This window comes from Pongo pygmaeus, chromosome 23, assembly GCF_028885625.2.
Source record: "Pongo pygmaeus isolate AG05252 chromosome 23, NHGRI_mPonPyg2-v2.0_pri, whole genome shotgun sequence".
Lineage (NCBI taxonomy): Eukaryota > Metazoa > Chordata > Mammalia > Primates > Hominidae > Pongo > Pongo pygmaeus.
This window is the reverse complement of record NC_085931.1, coordinates 27,989,201-28,002,721: the sequence shown is the minus strand read 5'-3', so window position 1 is coordinate 28,002,721 and position 13,521 is coordinate 27,989,201. Positions and strand designations below refer to the sequence as shown.

The 13,521-nt window shown below is 49.0% G+C and overlaps 1 protein-coding gene across 5 annotated transcripts in view; it reads right to left on the bottom strand.

The window, feature by feature from the left end:
• Positions 1-12,923, bottom strand: part of SLC25A18 (solute carrier family 25 member 18) — a 33,202-nt gene extending 20,279 nt beyond the window's left edge. For 2 of the 5 annotated variants that reach the window (XM_054469440.2, XM_054469441.2), the window contains exon 1: positions 12,657-12,923. The gene's annotated coding sequence lies outside the window, so the exon portion shown is untranslated. Of the gene's footprint in view, positions 1-3,825; positions 3,844-4,268; positions 4,286-4,695; positions 5,186-12,656 lie in introns of those variants that run through there. The other 3 variants (XM_054469439.2, XM_054469442.2, XM_054469443.2) reach the window with 3 other exon arrangements.
• Between the last annotated feature and the right edge of the window lie 598 nt (positions 12,924-13,521).

Below are 13,521 nucleotides of genomic sequence, written 5' to 3'. Positions count from 1 at the left end.
CAACTACTCGGGAGGCTGAGGCAGGAGAATCGCTTGAACCCGGGAGGTGGTGATTGCAGTGAGCCAGAATGACGCCATTGCACTCTAGCCTGGGGGACAGAGCAAGACTCCATCTCAAAAAAAAAAAAAAAAAAAAAAAAGGAAGCATTTAAAAGCAGAAGGTGGGGCGTGCAGAGCCTGGATGTGGGCTTGGTGTGAGCAGAGGGTTCAGGGAACAGAACTGTGGGAAGGAGGCTGCAAAGGCAGGTTACGCCACATGTGGGGAGCCTGGGTGGCTAGAGACAGTATATGCCTTCCTAAAAGGGAATTTTGTTTGTTTTCTTTTTGATTGGCATTTTCATGACATGAAAAGTGAATTTTTAAATGTGATCCTGTAGGCAGTAACAAAACACTGGGTACTTCTTTTTTTCAGGGGACAAGATCTGGCTCTGTCGCCCAGGGTGGAGTGTAGTGGCGCAATCTCAGCTCACTGCAACCTCTGCCTCCCAGGCTCAAGCGATCCTCCCACCTCAGCCTCCCAAGTAGTTGGGACCATAGATGTGTGACACCATGTCAGGCTATTTTTTTAAAAAAATTTTTTGTAGAGATGGGGTTTGCCATGTTGCCCAGACTTGTCTTGAACTCCTGAGCTCAGCTGATCCGCACACCTCCACCTCCTGAAGTGTTGGGATTACAGGCGTGAGCCACTGCCCGGCCACACTGAATGCTTTTAAGGGGGAAAATACTGCACTGAATGTGGTATGAGGACAATTATTCTGGAAGAATGGGTTGAGGGCAGTCAGTGAGAGGCCAATTAGGAGACCCTTCAGAGTAAAACAATGAAGTGGAGAGGGAGGGATTAGGGAGAAGGGGTAGAGAACAAGGGTTACTGGGAGAGAACTTTATAGAGAGCCTTGGTGACTGTCCAGGGCTGAAGGGCAGGGAAGAACCATGGAGCTGTCTCGGCTCTGAGGAATGAAGGATGCAAGCAAGGAACCGAAGCTGCCTGCAGAGAAGGAGAGAGATGGGGTCACTGGGGCTTCAGGAACTCTCTCCTCAGCACTGTGGGAAGGAAGTCAGCCAGCAGGCACACCGGCTTGACAGAAAGAACACCTCAGCTGTAGACACTGTGCTAATGTGGTTGGCCCTGGGCTAGTCCTCCAGCCCCCAGGTGCCCCATTTCCAGGAGTATTTCCAGATACCGAGTCCTACCTCCTCACCACTCCAGACTCTATTTTTCAAATGTGGAGGTGGCTAAGGATGGCTTTGGCATCGAGTAAGAAGCAGATAGGTTTTGGGGGGAAGTGGGGAGGAAGTCAGAGAGGAGGTATAGCACTGTCAACTGATCTCACCACTCAGCAGCATTCAGAGGCTGCTCCGGCCACCCCTGCCTGAATCCCACCACCAGAACTAACCTGTGGCCCAGCCTGTCTGTTTTGCTAGAAGATAATGAACTAACGGGAATGATCCATGACTTTTTGTTACTAATGAACATCTGCTCCCTTTCTTAAAGTGCTTAAAGTAATAGAAAAAAAAGTAGAAAATCCAGAAGGTACAGAAAATTGTAAAAGGTCTCACTCTGTTGCCCAGGCTAGAGTGCAGTGGCGTGATCATGGCTCACTGCAGCCTCAACTTCCCTGACTCAAGGGATCCTCCCGCCTCAGCCTCCTGAGTTGTTGAGACTACAGGTGTGCACCATCATGCCCGGCTAATTTTTAAAAAATTATTTGTGGAGGGCTGGGCGCGGTGGCTCATGCCTGTAATCCCAGCACTTTGGGAGGCCGAGGCGGGCGGATCACGAGGTCAGGAGATTGAGACCATCCTGGCTAATACGGTGAAACCCTGTCTCTACTAAAAAATACAAAAAAATTAGCCGGGCATGGTGGCGGGCACCTGTAGTCCCAGCTACTCGGGAGGTAGAGGCAGGAGAATGGCGTGAACCCGGGAGGTGGTGCTTGAAGTGAGCCTAGATCGCGCCACTGCACTCTAGCCTGGGTGACAGAGTGAGACTCTGTCTCAAAAAAAAAAAATTATTTGTAGAGATGGGGTCTCGCCATGTTGCTAAGGCTGGTCGTGAATGCCTGGGTTCAAACAGTAATCCCATCTCAACCACTCAAAGTGCTGGGATTACAGGCCTGAGACACTGCACCCAGTGGAAAAGTGATTCTTTTTTTTTTTTTTTTTTTTTGAGACGGAGTTTTGCTCTTGTTGCCCAGGCTGGAGTGCAATGGCACGATCTTGGCTCACCGAAACCTTCAACTCCTGGGTTCAAGCAATTCTCCTGCCTCAGCCTCCAGAGTAGCTGGGATTACAGGCATGCGCCACCATGCCCACCTATATTTCTGTATTTTTAGTAGAGATGGGGTTTCTCCATGTTGATCAGGCTGGTCTTGAACTCCTGACCTCAGGTGATCTGCCCACCTTGGCCTCCCAAAGTGCTGGGATTACAGGGGTGAGTCACTGTGCCCAGCCGATTCTCCTTTTTTTGAGATGGAGTCTCACTCTGTTGCCCAGGCTGGAGTGCAGTGGCATGATCTCAGCTCATTGCAACCCCTGCCTCCCAGGTTCCAGTGATTCTCCTGCCTCAGCTTCCTGAGTAGCTGGGATTACAGGCACGCGCCACCACAAATGGCAAAGTTTTTTTTTCTTTTTTTTTGAGATGTGAGTCTTGCTCTGTCACCCGGGCTAGAGTGCAGGGGCATGATCTCGGTTCACTGCAACCTCCACCTCCCAGGTTCAAGCGATTGTCCTGCCTCAGCCTCCCAGTAGCTGCGATTACAGGCACGAGCCACCATGCCCGGCTAATTTTTGTATTTTAGTAAATACGGGGTTTCACCATGTTGGCCATGGTGGTCTCAAACTCCTCACCTCAGGTGATCCATCCGCCTTGGGCCCAGACCTTTTTTTTTTTTTTTTGAGACAGTCTCACTGCATTGCCCAGGCTGGAGTGCGGTAGTGTGATCTTGGCTCACGGCAACCTCTGCCTCCTGGGTTCAAACAGTTCTCCTGCCTCAGCCTCCCAAGTAGCTAGGATTACAGGCATGCTCCATTACGCCCGGCTAATTTGTGCATTTTTAGTAGAAATGGGGTTTCACCCTGTTGTCCAGGCTGGTCTTGAACTCGTCAGCCTCAAGTGATCTGCCCATCTCAACTTCCCAAAGTGCTGGAATTACAGGCCTGAGCCACTGCGCCCCGGCTGGAAAAGTGATTCTTAATACACTGTAACTGAGGATCATATTGTGAACAAGACACACTATTTAGAGAAATGATACTAGCTGGTGAGCTGTAGGGAGGAGCGTGCTAGAGTTTTCCAAGCTCCTCAGATCACAACACTTTTTGCTCTTCCCGTTTAAAAACGTCCCATTCCCTTGGCTTGACTCCTCTGGCTTCCCCTTCTGTGCAGCCACTGCTGGATCACCACAGATTGTCCCCCGGGATGCCTGAGGGCTCCTAACTCAGCTCCTTGCCTTCAGCCTTGTTGCCCTCAAATCCACCTTCCAAACGGCCAAGTGAGTGAAAGGGCGCGGGGGCAGTTTTCGGCCTGCTGCCTTCCCACGGCTCTCGGGACAGGCTCCCACTCCCGCACAACCTGCCCTGGTTTTCCTCTCCCTCACTCCCTGCTTTCAGTTTTTGCTTTCGGAACACGTCAGTCTTGCATCAAGTCTTGCACATACTGTCCCCTTCACCCAGGACACTCTTTCCGCATCCAAACCCAGTGATTTACAAACTGTTCTTTGGGCTTCAGCTCAGACGTCACCTCCTCCCACATGCCTTTCTGGAGTCACCCAATTCTTGGCTAGGAGCCCTCTCCTGTTAACCCATTGAATATTCAGTTGCAGCACTTACTGCATTACGTTGACACTGACTTGCTTCCCCATGAAAATTACCAGTTATTTGTGAGTTAAGACGGTCTTGAGGCTGGGCACGATGGCTCACGCCTGTAATCCTAGCACTTTGGGAGGCCAAGGTGGGCAGATCACCTGAGGTCAGGAGTTCGAGACCAGCCTGGCCAATATGCTGAAACCCCATCTCTACTAATAGAAAAAAAAAAAAAATTAGCCAGGCATGGTGGCATGCGCCTGTAGTCCCAGCTACTTGGGAGGCTGAGGCAGGAGAATTGCTTGAACCCAGGAGGCGGAGCAGTGAGCCGACATCATGCCACAGCACTCCAGCCTGGGTGACAGAGTAAAACTGTCTCAACAACAACAGAAAGTCTCGGGGCAGTATTCTGGCCATGGCGCAGAGGCATCCAGTAAGCATCCTTGAATCAAGGAGCCACAATGACTCACCATCTGACTTTGCCGTCAGACTTGTCACGAGACTGCCGGCTCCACTGTAGAGCTGTGCTCATTTCTTCCCACTGTGAGGAGCTGGGTTGGGGACCTCAGGGTGATGCCCACGTCCCCACCTACTTCCTCTTATTAGCAGAGCAAGGGTGAGTATTCCCAGGAATGAGCCCCTCACACTAGTAGCCAGGAGCCAGTTCCTGACTTATTGCCAAGAAAATCACTTGTTTCCTGGCTTGGATGTTGCCTGGGATACCCCATAGTCAGCGGTAGCCACTTCCTCGTACCCACCCCTTCTGACTCTGTCCAACAAATGGGATGAGTGTCCCTGTCCCACTGGCTGCTCTTCCCCTTTCCCCAAATGGTTTATTTGCTAGAAGAGTCTTTTCCTACCAACTCTGAGCTTAATGCAGACAGACAAGACACTTACCTGCTTTCGGTAAGAACCTCTGCCTTTTCTGGAACCCAGGATATAGTCCAGATCACTGCTGAGCCTCAGGGAGAGGTGGCTTTCAGTGCTGGCCAGCCTGGGCTGGTTTTCCCTTCTGTGGTCGGTTTCCCTCCCTCTGCATCCCCCTCATCCCCGCTGCAGGGTTCCAGACTCTCACCGCACACTTCACCTTCAAATAGGTTGGGTTTGAAGCAAAACCCAAAGAGGCTACTATCCAGTCAAGCCACGCTGTACCTCCCCAGGTGGCAAGTAGGTTACTGTTTACTTGGTTGCTAGTATGACTCGGACAAAAAGTCCAGGCTGGGAAAAGATTTTAACAAGGCAGCTTGCGGGTGAGGGGAGATTCACCGCCCATTCAGAGACCTGGAAGCCAGGGAGGAGGACAAACACCGAAAATCAATGCAATGCAAACACTTCTGCAAGACATTTGGTGCCAGAAGCAGATCTCTGCTTCTCAGTCTCATGCAGTTTTCTAACTGCTGATAACTGGCTATTTCAATGATCCTGGGAGGCATCCTCCCTGCAGGAATACATTTTCCGCTCATTTTGCATGTATTTGTTGGGGGCTATCATGTGCTCAGCTGCAGAAGGGCTGCAATGTAGTTTTGGCACATTCTCAACACTTAAGAATGTTACAAGTGTAAAAAGTAAAGAAGAGGGCCGGGCGCAGTGGCTCATGCCTGTAATCCCAGCATTTTGGGAGGCCGAGGTGGGCGGATCACGAGGTCAGGAGATCGAGCCATCCTGGCTAACATGGTGAAACCCTGTCTCTACTAAAAATACAAAAAATTAGCCAGGCGTGGTGGCGGGCGCCTGTAGTCCCAGCTACTCGGGAGGCGGAGGCAGGAGAATGGCGTGAACCCAGGAGGCGGAGCTTGCAGTGACCTGAGATCACGCCACTGCACTCCAGCCTGGCTACAGGCTGGGCAACTCCATCTCAAAAAAAAAAAAAAAAAAGTAAAGAAGAGGTTCCTCTTAAAAGACTTTCCTCCCCATCTAATTAAAAATAAATAGTAATTTCTCTTAAAAGCAAAATTTATTCAAAGACCTGTGCTAACATTCTTATCTACCAGCCATAATAAAAAAAATCAATGTACTTTATACAGGCCGGGCACGGTTGCTCACGCCTGTAATCCCAGCACTTTGGGAGGCCAAGGCAGGTGGATCACAAGGTCAGGAGATTGAGACCATCCTGGCTAACACGGTGAAACCCTGTTTCTACTAAAAATACAAAAAATTAGCCGGGCGTGGTGGCGGGCGCCTGTAGTCCCAGCTACTCAGGAGGCTGAGACAGGAGAATGGCGTGAATCCGGGACGCGGAGCTTGCAGTGAGCCGAGATCACGCCACTGCACTCCAGCCTGGGTGACAGAGTGAGACTCTGTATCAAAAAAAAAAAAAAAAAAAATCGATGTACTTTATATTCTCAGCTCCCACAGTTTAGCCTAAATATTTGCCCTGCCATACTTATAATGGTCCAAACAAACACTAGGTCATAGCCTGTTCCTCTTCTTTATTTAAAGGTGTTTTTACCTTTCTCAATATTCCACAAGTTCCTTCCTCCTTCCTTTATTCTCCTCTGCCTTTTTTTTTTTTTGAGATGGAGTCTCGCTCTGTCACCCAGGCTGGAGTGCAGTGGTGCCAGCTCGGCTCACTGCAAGCTCGGCCTCCCACGTTCACGCCATTCTCCTGCCTCAGCCTCCTGAGTAGCTGGGACTCCAGGTGCCCATCACCACGCCCGGCTAACTTTTTTGTATTTTTTTAGTAGAGACGGGGTTTCACTGTGTTAGCCAGGATGGTCTCGATCTCCCCTGACCTCGTGATCCGCCCGCCTTGGCCTCCCAAAGTGCTGGGATTATAGGTGTGAGCCACCGCACCTGGCCTATTCTCCTCTGCCTTTGCCTCTTTTAAAAAGTTGTAAGTTACTAGCCAATCAAAACAAATACAAAATATAAAGTCCCATTCCAGCCAAAAAAACCAGACACAGCAATAAAATAGACCCATCAGGTTATAAACGACCCTGTCTCCTTTGTTCAGTACATTCTCGTGACAAAACTGCTAGCAAGTGTACCCTTTCTGCAGAAAGTATAAAAATGACCTTACTAAAAAAATTAAATTTATATTCAAGTGCTATTTTTTTACGGCACCAAGGAACAAGCATTCCTACCACAAGTGAGTTGTGAACTCAATGCCTCTTGAGTTAAGGAAGGTTTCTTGGAGTTTTGGAGACATGGAAAGTTTCAGGAAGAAAGTGGCAATTGATTTTGGGTTGGAGGAAAGGCAAAGATGTTGATGGAATTATAAAAGCAAGGACAGAGAGGTAAAATGGAGATCCACTGGCAAACTGTCTAATTTGGGGCAAAAGGTTGTTAAACCATGTGGGTCTAGATCAAACAGGGCCCTGCTGCCAGGCGAAGGGTCTGGGAGAGGTGAGGAATCAGCATTGGATACTTTGAAGTCAGATGCAGGTTCAGATTCCAGCTCCTAAATTATTAAGTAATACACTTTAGGCAAGCTACTTTAGTGCTTTTTTCATAAAAGGGGAATGGGACATCCATGTAACAGGATTGTAATTAATCTTTTTTTTTTTTTTTTGAGATGAGTCTCGCTCTGTCGCCCAGGCTGGAGTGCAGTGGCGCGATCTAGGCCCAGTGCAAGCTCCGCCTCCCAGGTTCAAGCAATTCTCCTGCCTCAGCCTCCCCAGCAGCTGAGACTACAGGCTCCCGCCACCACGCCCGGCTAATTTTTTTTGTATTTTTAGTAGAGACGGGGTTTCACCGTGTTAGCCAGGATGGTCTGGATCTCCTGACCTTGTGATCTGCCTGCCTCGGCCTCCCAAAGTGCTGGGATTACAGGCGTGAGCCACCGCGGCCGGCCTATAATTAGTCTTAAATGAGGCTGTAGAGTGGACTTGAGAATACGATTGCTTTTGAAATAGTTTGAATCTTAGTTTACTGCTTACTAGCTGTGTGATCTTAAACAAGTTACTTAAGTTCTTTGTGTTGCTTGTTCATCTATGAGATGGGACTCGTATCTAGATGTAGTGCACTTAGCACAGTGCTTGGCACATGAAAGATATTCACATGCTATTTCTTTGTAAAATATATATTATTTTTGAGACAGTGTCTTGCTCTGTTGCCCAGGCTGGAGCGCAGTGTTGTGGTCATGGCTCACAGCAACCTTCACCTTCTGAGCTCAAGCCGTCCTCTCACCTCAGCCTCTCAAGCAGCTGCAATTACAGGCATGCCACTATGCCTGGCTAATTTTTGTTATTTCTTTTTAGAGAGGCGGTTTTGCTGTGTTGCCCCAGGCAGGTGTACATCTTCTGACCTCAAGCCATCTGCCTGCCTCAGCCTATCAAAGTGCTGGGATTACAGGTGTGAGCCAACATGGCTGGCCCATGCTAATTTTCTTCCCACCTTTTCTGGTGGGCAATGGAAAGCTGATAGAGGATGCTATGGAGTAGGGACCCGATGGGACAGTTCAGGTCTATGGCAGTGCCAAGTGGTTTGGAGAAGTCAGAGAGATTACACAGTAAGCTAGGCAAAAGAGAAAATGACAGCCTGGGTCAGGCGTGGTGGCTCAGGCCTGTAATCCCAGCACTTTGGGAGGCTGAGGTGGGCGGATCACCTGAGGTTGGGAGTTCGAGACCAGCCTGACAAACATGGAGAAACCCCGTCTCTACTAAAAATACAAAATTAACTGGGCATGGTGGCACATGCCTGTAATCCCAGCTACTTGGAAAGCTCAGGTGGGAGAACCGCTTGAACCCATAAGGCGGAGGTTGTGGTGAGCCGAGATTGCACCATTGCACTCCAGCTTGGGCAACAAGAGCAAGGCTCCAGTTGAAAAAAAAAAACAAAATGACAGCCTGCTCATAGGAGGGAAGAGATGTGAATGGTTTCTGTGAAGATTATATAGGGCTTGGCAGGTGATTAAACATGCCAGAGGCGGGTATCAGATTTGAAACACGCCATCAGCAGGAGGAAAACACATTATCCCCCCACTGAGAGCGTTAGAAGCAGACGGCAGGTAAGGAGACAGGGGAGGGAAGAGAAGTTTGGCAGCTGACATGAGCTTAAAGTGGCAGTTGCAGATGAGGGGGTGACAGTAGGCACCAGAAACAGTGGTGCAGTGCCGTGTCACACCCACAAGCATGGCTCAAAAAAAATAGAGATCGGCGTTGGTGCGGATGTAGAGCAATTGGAACCCTTGTGCATTGCTGGTGAGAATGTAAAACACGGCAGCCATGGTGGAAGACAGTATGGCAGGTCGTCAAAAAAGTAAACACAGAGGCCAGGTGTGGTGGCTCACGCCTGTAATCCTTGTGCTTTGGGAGGCTGAGGTGGGAGGATCACTAGAGCCTGGGAGTTTGAGACCAGCCTGGGAAACATCCAAGACCCCATCTCTTTTTTTTTTGAGATGGAGTTTCACTCTTGTTGCCCAGGCTGGAGTGCAATGGCGCCATCTCAGCTCACTGAAACCTCTGCCTCCTGGGTTCAAGTGATTCTCCTGCCTCAGCCTCCCGAGAAGCTGGGATTACAGGCATGCCCCACCATGCCCGGCTAATTTTGTGTTTTTAGTAGAGACGGGGTTTCTCCACGTTTGTCAGGCTGGTCTTGAACTCCCTACCTCAGGTGATCTGCCTGCCTCGGCCTCCCAAAGTGCTGGGATTACAGGCGTGAGCCAACACACCTGTCCAAAAATTTGTTTTAAAAATTACTCAAAAAAATCCCAAACAAAAAATTAGCCAGGCGCTGTGGTGTGTGTCTGTAGTTCCAGCTACCTGGGAGGTTGAGGAAGGAGGATCACTTGAGCCCTGGGGTTGGAGGCTGCAGTGAGCTATGATCGTACCACTAAACTTCAACTTGGCAATACCCTATCTCTATTAAAAAAATAGAAAACTTGGCAGGGCGCAGTGGCTCACGCCTGTAATCCCTGCACTTTGGGAGCCCGAGGTGGGTGGATCACGAGGTCAGGAGATAGAGACCATCCTGGCCAACATGGCAAAACCCCGTCTCTACTAAAAAATACAAAAAATTAGCCGGGCGTAGTGGCGGGAGCCTGTAGTCCCAGCTACTCGGGAGGCTGAGGCAGGAGAATGGCATGAACCCGGGAGGTGGAGCTTGCAGTGAGCCGAGATCACGCCACTGCACTCCAGCCTGGGCAACAGAGCGAGACTCCGTCTCAAAAAAAAAAAAAAAAAAAAAAAAGTCAAAAAAACTCCAAACAAAAAATTAGCCAGGTGCTGTGATGTGTGTCTGTAGTTCTAGCTACTTAGGAGGTTGAGGAAGGAGGATCATTTGAGCCCTGGGGTTGGAGGCTGCAGTGAGCTATGATCATATCACTGCACTTCAACTTGGCAAGACCCTATCTCTATTAAAAAATAGAAAACTTGGCAGGGCGCAGTGGCTCACGCCTGTAATCCCAGCACTTTGGCAGGCTGAGGCGGGTGGATCACGAGGTCAGGAGATTGAGACCATCCTGGCCAACACGGTGAAACCCCGTCTCTACTAAAAATACAAAAATTCGCTGGGCGTGGAGTGCTGGAGCGCAGTGGCGGGATCTCAGCTCACTGCAATCTCTGCCTCCTGGGTTCAAGTGATTCTCCAACCTCAGCCTCCTGAGTAGCTGGGATTACAGGCACCCGACACCACGCCTGGCTGATTTTTGTATTTTCTGTAGAGATGGGGTTTCACCATGTTGGCCAGGATGACTTCAAGTGATCCACCTGCCTTGACCTCCCAAAGTGCTAGGATTACAGGTGTGAGCCACTGTGCACGGCAAGAGTCAGTGTTTAACAGGTGCAAATGTTCTGGAGATGGAGGGTGGATCATGATGGCTGCACATCAACATGAATGTACTTAACCACGTTGAGATGCATACTTCCAATGATACATTTTCTGTTATATTTTACCACTGCAAAAAGGCAAGAAAGCTGGGTGGGTAATGAAGCTAGTAAGGTTACATTTAAACACAAATGGGTGGCAATAGGGTGTGAGGGGGAGGCGTTAGTACTAACTTGACTTATAATCAAATGGCTAGGAAAGGACTTTTAAAACATTAGGCAAACTATAGGAAATAAAGTCTGGAAATTAAATTGTAAATCATTTCAGTAATAAAAAATTTGGAACAGTGGCAAACAAATCCAAAGGACAAAACAACAGCAGTAGGCAACATCCAACAGGCATTTGGAAAAGGGTGGCCAGAGTATGGCAAAAAAAAAAAAACATGAATTAAAGACAGAATTAGGCTGGGCGCGGTGGCTCATGCCTGTAATCCCAGCACTTTGGGAGGCCGAGGCGGGTGGATTACGAGGTCAAGAGACGGAGACCATCCTGGCTAACACAGTGAAACCCTGTCTCTACTAAAACTACAAAAAAAAAAAAATTAGCCGGGCGTGGTGGCGGGCGCCTGTAGTCCCAGCTACTCGGGAGAATGAGGCAGGAGAATGGCGTGAACCCGGGAGGGCGGAGTTTGCAGTGAACCGAGATCGCACCACTGCACTCCAGCCTGGGTGACAGAGCGAGACTCCGTCTCAAAAAAAAACAAAAAAAAACAAAAAAAAAACAGAATTGAGTCTGCACAGAGTGACAAATGAGGCTGCAGGCAGAAATAGGAGCATCCCCAGGGAGGGCTCCTGGGCTCAAGCGATCCACCCACCTCAGCCTCCTGAGTACCTGGGATCACAGGTGCACACCATCAACCTGGCTAATTAAAACAATTAATTTTTTGTAGAGGTGGGGCCTCATTATGTTGCCTAGGTTTGATTTTTTTTTTTTTTTTGAGGCAGGGTCTTGCTCTGTCCCCCAGGCTGGAGTGCACTGGCTCAATCTTGGCTCACTACAACCTCCATCTCCCGGGTTCAAGCGATTTTCCCGCCTCAGCCTCCCGAGTAGCTGGGACTACCACGCCTGCTACCACGCCTGGCTAACTTTTTGTATTTTTAGTATAGACGGGGTTTCACTGTGTTAGCCAGGATTGTCTCCATCTCTTGACCTCGTGATCCGCCCGCCTTGGGCTCCCAAAGTGCTGGGATTACAGGCGTGAGCCACCGCGCCCCGGCCAACTTAAGTCCTTTCTAAAAAATTTTTTTACTTTATATAAACTGTATTCTTTATTTCTTTTTTCTATGCTATGCCTCAGGTTTGAAGATGTTCAGCTCAGATTACCTGCATCTAAGGACCAAAATGTAAATACCAGGGCCATTCTTCCAGGTCAGTTTGTATCGGAACCACGCAGGTTACATCTGTTGCTAGTTACAAGAGAGAGCTGGGCCCTTCTTCAGTTTAAGGTCTTAGGCGGGATGCCAAAATTTGCATTTCCAGCAAGTTCCCAGATGATGGCCAGGCTACGTTATGAGAACATCACAATAATAGATCATGTGAGTGAGAATGATCCCACTCACAGGCTGAGGTGGTGGGGCAAGGAACACCATCACTTCTCCCAAGCTGCAGTTTCTGCAGATCTATGCTGCCTTTGGGAAATGTTTAGCATCACACCGGACACAATTACTTGCGCTGCATTTTCTGAATTATGCAGTCTTCAACTTAGAGTGGAGCCAGGGCAAAAGAGGAATTCAAGCTGGAACAAGGAGTCCGAGAAGACGCGACTGCTGGACAGAACAAGCGATGAAGCCAGTCCCCAAATTGATGAGCCCGCAGCTCCACCCAAATTAAATGGGCTGAGAACACCAACACTCCACCCTCCTGGTACGATTGCATTGCAAGGAGGAACCGAAAATATCTTTCCTTCATCTGCTATCTCAGCTAAGCAGTACACTCTTTCTAGCACCTCACTAGAGTCCAGTTTTTCTGTATTCTGTATTCACAATACAGGTTTATTATGAACTCTGAGCAGATGAGGCTCTTTTTCCCCCTTTTGGTTTCTTAGTAACTAGGCAAAGTACAAGGCTCACGGTGGGTATTGAATAAATACTTACTGACAACTTGCCCGCAAGTGAGTCGATGTTCATCTCAGTTGTTGAGGCACTCACAGGCCAGGCTTCACTCGGCTCTTCTCACTGCCTACTCAATTCCTTCTCAAAGCAAAACCCGTGGATATATCCAAGGAACTGGCTTCATTGCTTTTAAAAATTCTGTCCAGCTTTAACTGGCTAGAATAGGGGTCCTCGTCCTTGTCATATGCTGTCCAGAATGAAGTCCAAATCCAGGATTCTGGGAGCACGTCACGCTTTCTCAAACCTACAGGAGTCTCAAGGGCACCTGCATTGATATGCATGTCAGAGCTTAGAAGGGGGCTGGGATTGCAGCACACAATAGCCCAATCTGGGGATTTTCCAGATGCCTTCGCCTTCTTGGCTAGTATTTTGCAGTCCATTTTTCACTGAAGGTTTTTTATAAGATTGCTTAAGGAGACTAGGGGAGTGAGCCTTGCCAGCAGAAAGGGGACTAAAATAGATGCACAGAGGTCCCTTAGAAGTCCAGGGAAACACCATGAGGCCAGGAAAACATCTGCAGGGTCAATGCAGAGAAATCAACAGCAGTTGTGGGGGAGGACAGTGAAGGCAGTCACACAGCAGGCGGCTGCTGCTGGGTCACCCAGGGCTCTGCCGCGGCTCCATGACCGCCCAGAAGGAAAGGTCCCATGATACCTCTTGCATAACAACTGCATGACATAGGCCATTCACTTTCCAGGAAGATTCCAGGGTAAAGATCAGCCCCCAAATAGCCCATCTGGATGGTTATTTTCTCAATTCTGTTAATAGCACTCTCAGAGAACATAGAGTATAGCAAAACGGAGACCACAAAGGGGCTGATTTATAAAACTTGGGTTGCCTTTCCTTA